The sequence below is a fragment of the Vespula vulgaris genome, chromosome 17 (assembly GCF_905475345.1).
Source record: "Vespula vulgaris chromosome 17, iyVesVulg1.1, whole genome shotgun sequence".
Lineage (NCBI taxonomy): Eukaryota > Metazoa > Arthropoda > Insecta > Hymenoptera > Vespidae > Vespula > Vespula vulgaris.
The window spans coordinates 4928028-4940109 of record NC_066602.1 but is presented as its reverse complement, the minus strand read 5'-3'; the positions used below and the strand labels follow the sequence as shown (position 1 = coordinate 4940109).

The following is a 12082-nucleotide window of genomic DNA, read 5'->3' as shown; positions in this document are numbered from 1 at the left end:
AATCACTGGTATTACATCTTACGTTGATACATTTGTGAAGAGCTTTGTTATCTACGGCCAGTTGAAACGCATTTTAACAATTAACCGAAGTATCGAAATCATTTATCAAAAGTCGTAACTTTAACGACAAACGAATAAAAGATTGTATTAGAGTTTATTTCAATATCTTCCAATGTATCTTCCAATATAATAATGTAAAGTTTATTAACGAGAAGTAGAATCATATATCTAATTAAAAATAAACGACTAATAAATTTCGTTCCATTACAAAAATATATATACATACATTTATGCGTACACATTAAAAGTATTGCTAATAAAAAATCAATGGAATTATAGAAAACATTTCATTGTAAATTGATGCCGAAAATAACAAATACCCTTCAATAATGTGTAATTTTTTCTTTTTCTATCAAGCATTAATTCCTTTTTTAATCAATATAAGCATTTTTAGTTCATAATGAATTCTATCAATAACAATATCAGATACTTAATTTTGGCTCATTGCAGAACAAAGGTTGCTCGTTACTGTCTATACAATATAATAAAATCTGAAGTAATACCCAAGAGAAAGACTACTATATACTTTGTGTATGTGTGTGTGGTGTGTATATTATGTATCTAGTTACGTACATATGTACATATATACATATGTATCTATTTACAAACGTATGTTTATATGGGATCTTCCAACATTCCACCTCGGTGGTTGGGGAAAGACTGATATCATACGATATTCGACCAAAAGTAAATAAGATAAGGTGTATTTAGATACATCAGATTATAAAGAAACATATAAACATTGTAATAAGATTTGCTTTGTATACGCTCGCTAGTAAATGCTATAAACATTCTCTTTTTCTTTCAGGGTAATAATATTATATATATATATATATATATATATATATATATATTAAAATTTTTATAATTTAATTAGTTAAATAATCAAAATCAAAAAATAAAAGAAAGCAACAGGAATAGAAAAATACGAGACCTCATCGAAAACTCCGTTTGTTAGGACAGACGTCCTTCCTCGTAAACAATGAACTTTCATCACTCTCTCTCTCTCTTCCTCGCTCTATTTTGCTATTTTTTTCTCAATTTTTCTGTATGCACGTGTACGCGTATGTACGTAATACGTATATGCCTTTTAACAAATGTAATATCGTTTGGTATCGATATATTTTATATATTGAAAGATCGTCGACGATCGAACGTGATGCGTGTACCTGATCGTGACACCCTTATTTCAATATTGTAAATTTAATTTGTCAACGAGGTATAAATTCTATATTCATTTAAATACACATACATTGATATGTGTATGAATAATGCATATTAATCATAATACGCATTAAATGACACGTTTAAATAAAATCCCACATTAAAATTTACATTGTACTAGCTACATATACCACATAAGAACAAGAAAGCAAAATTGAATATACCAAGATACTTTGTTCTTCTTCTTCTTCTTCATATTATTGTTGTTATTATTATTGTTATTATTATTCTTATTGTCTTTATAAATCAATCATAATTGAAGATATTGGGAAATAAACATGAAATTTCTTTCTTAATCTTCTTAACTATTTTTTTTCTTCTTCTTTTCTTTTATATGAATAATAAGAAGTATAAGGTATCATAATAGGATACCTATGTAATCGTCTTTCATTTGAATAGGTCTTTGATATAATTGTACTTTGGACGGCTAATGCTTCCTTATCGAATGCCTTTTTGTCAAGAGCTAACAAAGTTTCTTTTCAATTTAATCTCGATATCGTTCTTTGTTTCATTCAAATTCTCGATTCGTTTACCCTTTCTTTCTCTCTCTCTCTCTCTCTCCCTCTCTCTCTCTCTCTCCCTCTCTCTCTCTCTCTCTCTCTGTATATATATATACATATTATATATAATATATAATACATATATATATCTGTATATATCTGAATCTGTATCAGAAATGAGTAACTCAGGGTTTATAAAAAAACATTATCATATACGTATTCATGTACGTATCAATGCAATTACAACTTACATTTTGCATCGAAAAACGACAATAGTCGACTCTAATTAGTGAATTTCTTAATCACTGGTATTACATCTTACGTTGATACATTTGTGAAGAGCTTTGTTATCTACGGCCAGTTGAAACGCATTTTAACTATTAACCGAAGTATCGAAATCATTTATCAAAACTCGTAACTTTAACGACAAACGAATAAAAGATTGTATTAGAGTTTATTTCAATATCTTCCAATGTATCTTCCAATATAATAATGTAAAGTTTATTAACGAGAAGTAGAATCATATATCTAATTAAAAATAAACAACTAATAGATTTCGTTCCATTACAAAAATATATATACATACATTTATGCGTACACATTAAAAGTATTGCTAATAAAAAATCAATGGAATTATAGAAAACATTTCATTGTAAATTGATGCCGAAAATAACAAATACCCTTCAATAATGTGTAATTTTTTCTTTTTCTATCAAGCATTAATTCCTTTTTTAATCAATATAAGCATTTTTAGTTCATAATGAATTCTATCAATAACAATATCAGATATTTAATTTTGGCTCATTGCAGAACAAAGGTTGCTCGTTACTGTCTATACAATATAATAAAATCTCAAGCAATACCCAAGAGAAAGACTACTATATACTTTGTGTATGAGTGTGAGGGTGTGTATATTGTGTCTAGTTATGTACATATGTACATATATACATATCTATCTATTTACAAACGTATGTTCATACGGGATCTTTCAAGTTTCCAACTCAGTGGTTGCCGAAAGACTGATCTCATACGATATTCGACCAAAATTAAATAAGATAAGGTGTATTTAGATACTTCAGCTTATATAGAAACATATAAACATTGTAATAAGATTTGCTTTGTATACGTCCGCTAGTAAATGCTATAAACATTCTCTTTTTCTTTCAGGGTAATAATATTATATATATATATATATATATATATTTAAATTTTTATAATTTAATTAGTTAATTAATCAAAATCAAAAAAAGAAAAGAAAGCAACAGGAATAGAAAAATACGAGACCTCATCGTAAACTTCGTTCGTTAGGACAGACGTCCTTCCTCGAAAACAATGAACTTTCATCTATCTCTCTCTCTCTGTCTCTTCCTCGCTCTATTTTGCTATTTTTTTCTTAATTTTTCTGTATGCACGTGTACGCGTACGTACGTAATACGTATATGCATTTTAACGAATGTAATATCGTTTGGTATCGATATATTTTATATATAGAAAGATCGTCGAGGATCGAACGTGATACGTGTACCTGATCGTGACACCCTTATTTCAATATTGTAAATTTAATTTGTCAACGAGGTATAAATTCGACATTCATTTAAATATATATACATTCATATGTGTATGAATAATGCATATTAATCATAATACGCATTAAATGACGTTTAATTGAAATCCCACATTAAAATTTACATTGTACTAGCTACATATACCACATAAGAACAAGAAAGCAAAATTGAATATACCAAGATACTTTGTTCTTCTTCTTCTTTTTCATATTATTGTTGTTATTATTATTGTTATTATTATTCTTATTGTCTTTATAAATCAATCATAATTGTAGATATTGGGAAATAAACATGAAATTTCTTTCTTAATCTTCTTAACTGTTTTTTTTCTTCTTCTTTTCTTTTATATGAATAATAAGAAGTATAAGGTATCATAATAGGATACCTATGTAATCGTCTTTCATTTGAATAGGTCTTTGATATAATTGTACTTTGGACGGCTAATGCTTCCTTATCGAATGCCTTTTTGTCAAGAGGTAACAAAGTTTCTTTTCAATTTAATCTCGATATCGTTCTTTGTTTCATTCAAATTCTCGATTCGTTTACCCTTTCTTTCTCTCTCTCTCTCTCTCTCCCTCTCTCTCTCTCTCTCTCTCTCTGTATATATATATACATATTATATATAATATATAATACATATATATATCTGTATATATCTGAATCTGTATCAGAAATGAGTAACTCAGGGTTTATAAAAAAACATTATCATATACGTATTCATGTACGTATCAATGCAATTACAACTTACATTTTGCATCGAAAAATGACAATAGTCGACTCTAATTAGTGAATTTCTTAATCACTGATATTACATCTTACGTTGATACATTAGTGAAGAGCTTTGTTATCTACGGCCAGTTGAAAGGCATTTTAACTATTAACCGAAGTACTGAAATCTTTTATCAAAAGTCTTAACGTTAACGACAAACGAATAAAACATTGTATTAGAGTTTAATTCGATATCTTCCATTGTATCTTCCAATATAATAATGTAAAGTTTATTAACCAGAAGTAGAATCATATATCTAATTAAAAATAAACAACTAATAGATTTCGTTCCATTACAAAAATATATATACATACACTTATGCGTACACATTAGAAGTATTGCTAATAGAAAATCAATGGAATTATAGAAAACATTTCAGTGTAAATTGATGCCGAAAATAACAAATACCCTTCAATAATGTGTAATTTTTTCTTTTTCTATCAAGCATTAATTCCTTTTTTAATCAATATAAGCATTTTTAGTTCATAATGAATTCTATAAATAACAATATCAGATATTTAATTTTGGCTCATTGCAGAACAAAGGTTGCTCGTTACTGTCTATACAATATAATAAAATCTCAAGCAATACCCAAGAGAAAGACTACTATATACTTTGTGTATGAGTGTGTGGGTGTGTATATTGTGTCTAGTTATGTACATATGTACATATATACATATCTATCTATTTACAAACGTATGTTTAAACGGGATCTTTCAAGTTTCCAACTCGGTGGTTGCCGAAAGACTGATCTCATACGATATTCGACAGAAAGTAAATAACATAAGTTGTATTTAGATATTTCAGCTTATATAGAAACATATAAACATTGTAATAAGATTTGCTTTGTATACGTCAGCTAGTAAATGGTATAAACATTCTCTTTTTCTTTCAGTGTGATAATATTATATATATATATATATGTATATATATATATATATATATATATATATATATATATATATTAAAATTTTAATAATTTAATTAGTTAAATAATCAAAATCAAAACATAAAAGAAAGCAACAGGAATAGAAAAATACGAGACCTCATCGAAAACTCCGTTTGTTAGGACAGACGTCCTTCCTCGTAAAAAATGAACTTTCATCTATCTCTCTCTCTCTTCCTCGCTCTATTTTGCTATTTTTTTCTTAATTTTTCTGTATGCACGTGTACGCGTACGTACGTAATACGTATATGCATTTTAACGAATGTAATATCGTTTGGTATCGATATATTTTATATATAGAAAGATCGTCGAGGATCGAACGTGATACGTGTACCTGATCGTGACACCCTCATTTCAATATTGTAAATTTAATTTGTCAACGAGGTATAAATTCGACATTCATTTAAATATATATACATTCATATGTGTATGAATAATGCATATTAATCATAATACGCATTAAATGACGTTTAATTGAAATCCCACATTAAAATTTACATTGTACTAGCTACATATACCACATAAGAACAAGAAAGCAAAATTGAATATACCAAGATACTTTGTTCTTCTTCTTCTTTTTCATATTATTGTTGTTATTATTATTGTTATTATTATTCTTATTGTCTTTATAAATCAATCATAATTGAAGATATTGGGAAATAAACATGAAATTTCTTTCTTAATCTTCTTAACTGTTTTTTTTCTTCTTCTTTTCTTTTATATGAATAATAAGAAGTATAAGGTATCATAATAGGATACCTATGTAATCGTCTTTCCTTTGAATAGGTCTTTGATATAATTGTACTTTGGATGGCTGATGTTTCCCTTATAGAGTGCCTTTTTGTCAAGAAGCTAACAAAGTTTCCTTTCAATTTAATCTCGATATCGTTCTATGTTTTATTCAAAATTCTCGATTCGTTTACCCTTCCTCTTTCTCTCTCTCTCTCTCTCTCTGTATTTATATATACATAATATATAATATATAATATATATATATATATCTGTATATATATCAATCTGTATCAGAAATGAGTAACTCAGGGTTTATAAAAAAACATTATCATATACGTATTCATGTACGTATCAATGCAATTACAACTTACATTTTGCATCGAAGAATGACAATAGTCGACTCTAATTAGTGAATTTCTTAATCACTGATATTACATCTTACGTTGATACATTAGTGAAGAGCTTTGTTATCTACGGCCAGTTGAAAGGCATTTTAACTATTAACCGAAGTACTGAAATCTTTTATCAAAAGTCTTAACGTTAACGACAAACGAATAAAACATTGTATTAGAGTTTAATTCGATATCTTCCATTGTATCTTCCAATATAATAATGTAAAGTTTATTAACCAGAAGTAGAATCATATATCTAATTAAAAATAAACAACTAATAGATTTCGTTCCATTACAAAAATATATATACATACACTTATGCGTACACATTAGAAGTATTGCTAATAGAAAATCAATGGAATTATAGAAAACATTTCAGTGTAAATTGATGCCGAAAATAACAAATACCCTTCAATAATGTAAAATTTTTTCTTTTTCTATCAAGTTTTAATTTCTTTTCTAATCAATTTAAACATTTTTAGTTCATAATGAATTGTATCAATAACAATATCAGACATGTAATTTTGGCTCCTTGCAGCACAAAGGTTGCTCGTTACTGTCTATACAATATAATAAAATCTCAAGTAATACCCAAGAGAAAGACTACTATATACTTTGTGTATGTGTGTGTGGGTGTGTATATTGTGTCTAGTTATGTACATATGTACATATATACATATCTATCTATTTACAAACGTATGTTCATACGGGATCTTTCAAGTTTCCAACTCAGTGGTTGCCGAAAGACTGATCTCATACGATATTCGACCAAATTTAAATAAGATAAGGTGTATTTAGATACTTCAGCTTATATAGAAACATATAAACATTGTAATAAGATTTGCTTTGTATACGTCCGCTAGTAAATGCTATAAACATTCTCTTTTTCTTTCAGGGTAATAATATTATATATATATATATATATATATATATATATATATATATATATATATATTTAAATTTTTATAATTTAATTAGTTAATTAATCAAAATCAAAAAAAGAAAAGAAAGCAACAGGAATAGAAAAATACGAGACCTCATCGTAAACTTCGTTCGTTAGGACAGACGTCCTTCCTCGTAAACAATGAACTTTCATCTCTCTCTCTCTCTCTCTTCCTCGCTCTATTTTGCTATTTTTTCTCAATTTTTCTGTATGCACGTGTACGCGTATGTACGTAATACGTATATGCCTTTTAACAAATGTAATATCGTTTGGTATCGATATATTTTATATATTGAAAGATCGTCGACGATCGAACGTGATGCGTGTACCTGATCGTGACACCCTTATTTCAATATTGTAAATTTAATTTGTCAACGAGGTATAAATTCGATATTCATTTAAATATATATACATTCATATGTGTATGAATAATGCATATTAATCATAATACGCATTAAATGACGTTTAATTGAAATCCCACATTAAAATTTACATTGTACTAGCTACATATACCACATAAGAACAAGAAAGCAAAATTGAATATACCAAGATACTTTGTTCTTCTTCTTCTTTTTCATATTATTGTTGTTATTATTATTGTTATTATTATTCTTATTGTCTTTATAAATCAATCATAATTGAAGATATTGGGAAATAAACATGAAATTTCTTTCTTAATCTTCTTAACTGTTTTTTTTCTTCTTCTTTTCTTTTATATGAATAATAAGAAGTATAAGGTATCATAATAGGATACCTATGTAATCGTCTTTCATTTGAATAGGTCTTTGATATAATTGTACTTTGGACGGCGAATGCTTCCTTATCGAATGCCTTTTTGTCAAGAGCTAACAAAGTTTCTTTTCAATTTAATCTCGATATCGTTCTTTGTTTCATTCAAATTCTCGATTCGTTTACCCTTTCTTTCTCTCTCTCTCTCTCTCTCCCTCTCTCTCTCTCTCTCTCTCTCTCTCTGTATATATATATACATATTATATATAATATATAATACATATATATATCTGTATATATCTGAATCTGTATCAGAAATGAGTAACTCAGGGTTTATAAAAAAACATTATCATATACGTATTCATGTACGTATCAATGCAATTACAACTTACATTTTGCATCGAAAAACGACAATAGTCGACTCTAATTAGTGAATTTCTTAATCACTGGTATTACATCTTACGTTGATACATTTGTGAAGAGCTTTGTTATCTACGGCCAGTTGAAACGCATTTTAACAATTAACCGAAGTATCGAAATCATTTATCAAAAGTCGTAACTTTAACGACAAACGAATAAAAGATTGTATTAGAGTTTATTTCAATATCTTCCAATGTATCTTCCAATATAATAATGTAAAGTTTATTAACGAGAAGTAGAATCATATATCTAATTAAAAATAAACGACTAATAAATTTCGTTCCATTACAAAAATATATATACATACATTTATGCGTACACATTAAAAGTATTGCTAATAAAAAATCAATGGAATTATAGAAAACATTTCATTGTAAATTGATGCCGAAAATAACAAATACCCTTCAATAATGTGTAATTTTTTCTTTTTCTATCAAGCATTAATTCCTTTTTTAATCAATATAAGCATTTTTAGTTCATAATGAATTCTATCAATAACAATATCAGATATTTAATTTTGGCTCATTGCAGAACAAAGGTTGCTCGTTACTGTCTATACAATATAATAAAATCTCAAGCAATACCCAAGAGAAAGACTACTATATACTTTGTGTATGAGTGTGAAGGTGTGTATATTGTGTCTAGTTATGTACATATGTACATATATACATATCTATCTATTTACAAACGTATGTTCATACGGGATCTTTCAAGTTTCCAACTCAGTGGTTGCCGAAAGACTGATCTCATACGATATTCGACCAAAATTAAATAAGATAAGGTGTATTTAGATACTTCAGCTTATATAGAAACATATAAACATTGTAATAAGATTTGCTTTGTATACGTCCGCTAGTAAATGCTATAAACATTCTCTTTTTCTTTCAGGGTAATAATATTATATATATATATATATATTTAAATTTTTATAATTTAATTAGTTAATTAATCAAAATCAAAAAAAGAAAAGAAAGCAACAGGAATAGAAAAATACGAGACCTCATCGTAAACTTCGTTCGTTAGGACAGACGTCCTTCCTCGAAAACAATGAACTTTCATCTATCTCTCTCTCTCTGTCTCTTCCTCGCTCTATTTTGCTATTTTTTTCTTAATTTTTCTGTATGCACGTGTACGCGTACGTACGTAATACGTATATGCATTTTAACGAATGTAATATCGTTTGGTATCGATATATTTTATATATAGAAAGATCGTCGAGGATCGAACGTGATACGTGTACCTGATCGTGACACCCTTATTTCAATATTGTAAATTTAATTTGTCAACGAGGTATAAATTCGACATTCATTTAAATATATATACATTCATATGTGTATGAATAATGCATATTAATCATAATACGCATTAAATGACGTTTAATAGAAATCCCACATTAAAATTTACATTGTACTAGCTACATATACCACATAAGAACAAGAAAGCAAAATTGAATATACCAAGATACTTTGTTCTTCTTCTTCTTTTTCATATTATTGTTGTTATTATTATTGTTATTATTATTCTTATTGTCTTTATAAATCAATCATAATTGAAGATATTGGGAAATAAACATGAAATTTCTTTCTTAATCTTCTTAACTGTTTTTTTTCTTCTTCTTTTCTTTTATATGAATAATAAGAAGTATAAGGTATCATAATAGGATACCTATGTAATCGTCTTTCATTTCAATAGGTCTTTGATATAATTGTACTTTGGACGGCTAATGCTTCCTTATCGAATGCCTTTTTGTCAAGAGGTAACAAAGTTTCTTTTCAATTTAATCTCGATATCGTTCTTTGTTTCATTCAAATTCTCGATTCGTTTACCCTTTCTTTCTTTCTCTCTCTCTCTCTCCCTCTCTCTCTCTCTCTCTCTCTCTGTATATATATATACATATTATATATAATATATAATACATATATATATCTGTATATATCTGAATCTGTATCAGAAATGAGTAACTCAGGGTTTATAAAAAAACATTATCATATACGTATTCATGTACGTATCAATGCAATTACAACTTACATTTTGCATCGAAAAATGACAATAGTCGACTCTAATTAGTGAATTTCTTAATCACTGATATTACATCTTACGTTGATACATTAGTGAAGAGCTTTGTTATCTACGGCCAGTTGAAAGGCATTTTAACTATTAACCGAAGTACTGAAATCTTTTATCAAAAGTCTTAACGTTAACGACAAACGAATAAAACATTGTATTAGAGTTTAATTCGATATCTTCCATTGTATCTTCCAATATAATAATGTAAAGTTTATTAACCAGAAGTAGAATCATATATCTAATTAAAAATAAACAACTAATAGATTTCGTTCCATTACAAAAATATATATACATACACTTATGCGTACACATTAGAAGTATTGCTAATAGAAAATCAATGGAATTATAGAAAACATTTCAGTGTAAATTGATGCCGAAAATAACAAATACCCTTCAATAATGTGTAATTTTTTCTTTTTCTATCAAGCATTAATTCCTTTTTTAATCAATATAAGCATTTTTAGTTCATAATGAATTCTATAAATAACAATATCAGATATTTAATTTTGGCTCATTGCAGAACAAAGGTTGCTCGTTACTGTCTATACAATATAATAAAATCTCAAGCAATACCCAAGAGAAAGACTACTATATACTTTGTGTATGAGTGTGTGGGTGTGTATATTGTGTCTAGTTATGTACATATGTACATATATACATATCTATCTATTTACAAACGTATGTTTAAACGGGATCTTTCAAGTTTCCAACTCGGTGGTTGCCGAAAGACTGATCTCATACGATATTCGACAGAAAGTAAATAACATAAGTTGTATTTAGATATTTCAGCTTATATAGAAACATATAAACATTGTAATAAGATTTGCTTTGTATACGTCAGCTAGTAAATGGTATAAACATTCTCTTTTTCTTTCAGTGTGATAATATTATATATATATATGTATATATATATATATATATATTAAAATTTTAATAATTTAATTAGTTAAATAATCAAAATCAAAACATAAAAGAAAGCAACAGGAATAGAAAAATACGAGACCTCATCGAAAACTCCGTTTGTTAGGACAGACGTCCTTCCTCGTAAACAATGAACTTTCATCTATCTCTCTCTCTCTTCCTCGCTCTATTTTGCTATTTTTTTCTTAATTTTTCTGTATGCACGTGTACGCGTACGTACGTAATACGTATATGCATTTTAACGAATGTAATATCGTTTGGTATCGATATATTTTATATATAGAAAGATCGTCGAGGATCGAACGTGATACGTGTATCTGATCGTGACACCCTCATTTCAATATTGTAAATTTAATTTGTCAACGAGGTATAAATTCGACATTCATTTAAATATATATACATTCATATGTGTATGAATAATGCATATTAATCATAATACGCATTAAATGACGTTTAATTGAAATCCCACATTAAAATTTACATTGTACTAGCTACATATACCACATAAGAACAAGAAAGCAAAATTGAATATACCAAGATACTTTGTTCTTCTTCTTCTTTTTCATATTATTGTTGTTATTATTATTGTTATTATTATTCTTATTGTCTTTATAAATCAATCATAATTGAAGATATTGGGAAATAAACATGAAATTTCTTTCTTAATCTTCTTAACTGTTTTTTTTCTTCTTCTTTTCTTTTATATGAATAATAAGAAGTATAAGGTATCATAATAGGATACCTATGTAATCGTCTTTCCTTTGAATAGGTCTTTGATATAATTGTACTTTGGATGGCTGATGTTTCCCTTATA

General features: G+C 27.4%; 1 long non-coding RNA gene across 2 annotated transcripts in view; it reads right to left on the bottom strand.

Annotated features, from left to right (window-relative positions):
* The window catches only part of LOC127070219 (uncharacterized), a 51904-nt gene that overhangs the window by 24654 nt on the left and 15168 nt on the right, over positions 1–12082 (bottom strand). Inside the window, exons 3-4 of one of the 2 annotated variants that reach the window (XR_007784367.1) lie at positions 7461–9945; positions 5157–5398 (exon numbers count right to left, since the gene is read on the bottom strand). This is a non-coding gene — a long non-coding RNA (uncharacterized LOC127070219). Of the gene's footprint in view, positions 1–5156; positions 5399–7460; positions 9946–12082 lie in introns of those variants that run through there. The other variant, XR_007784368.1, reaches the window with a different exon arrangement.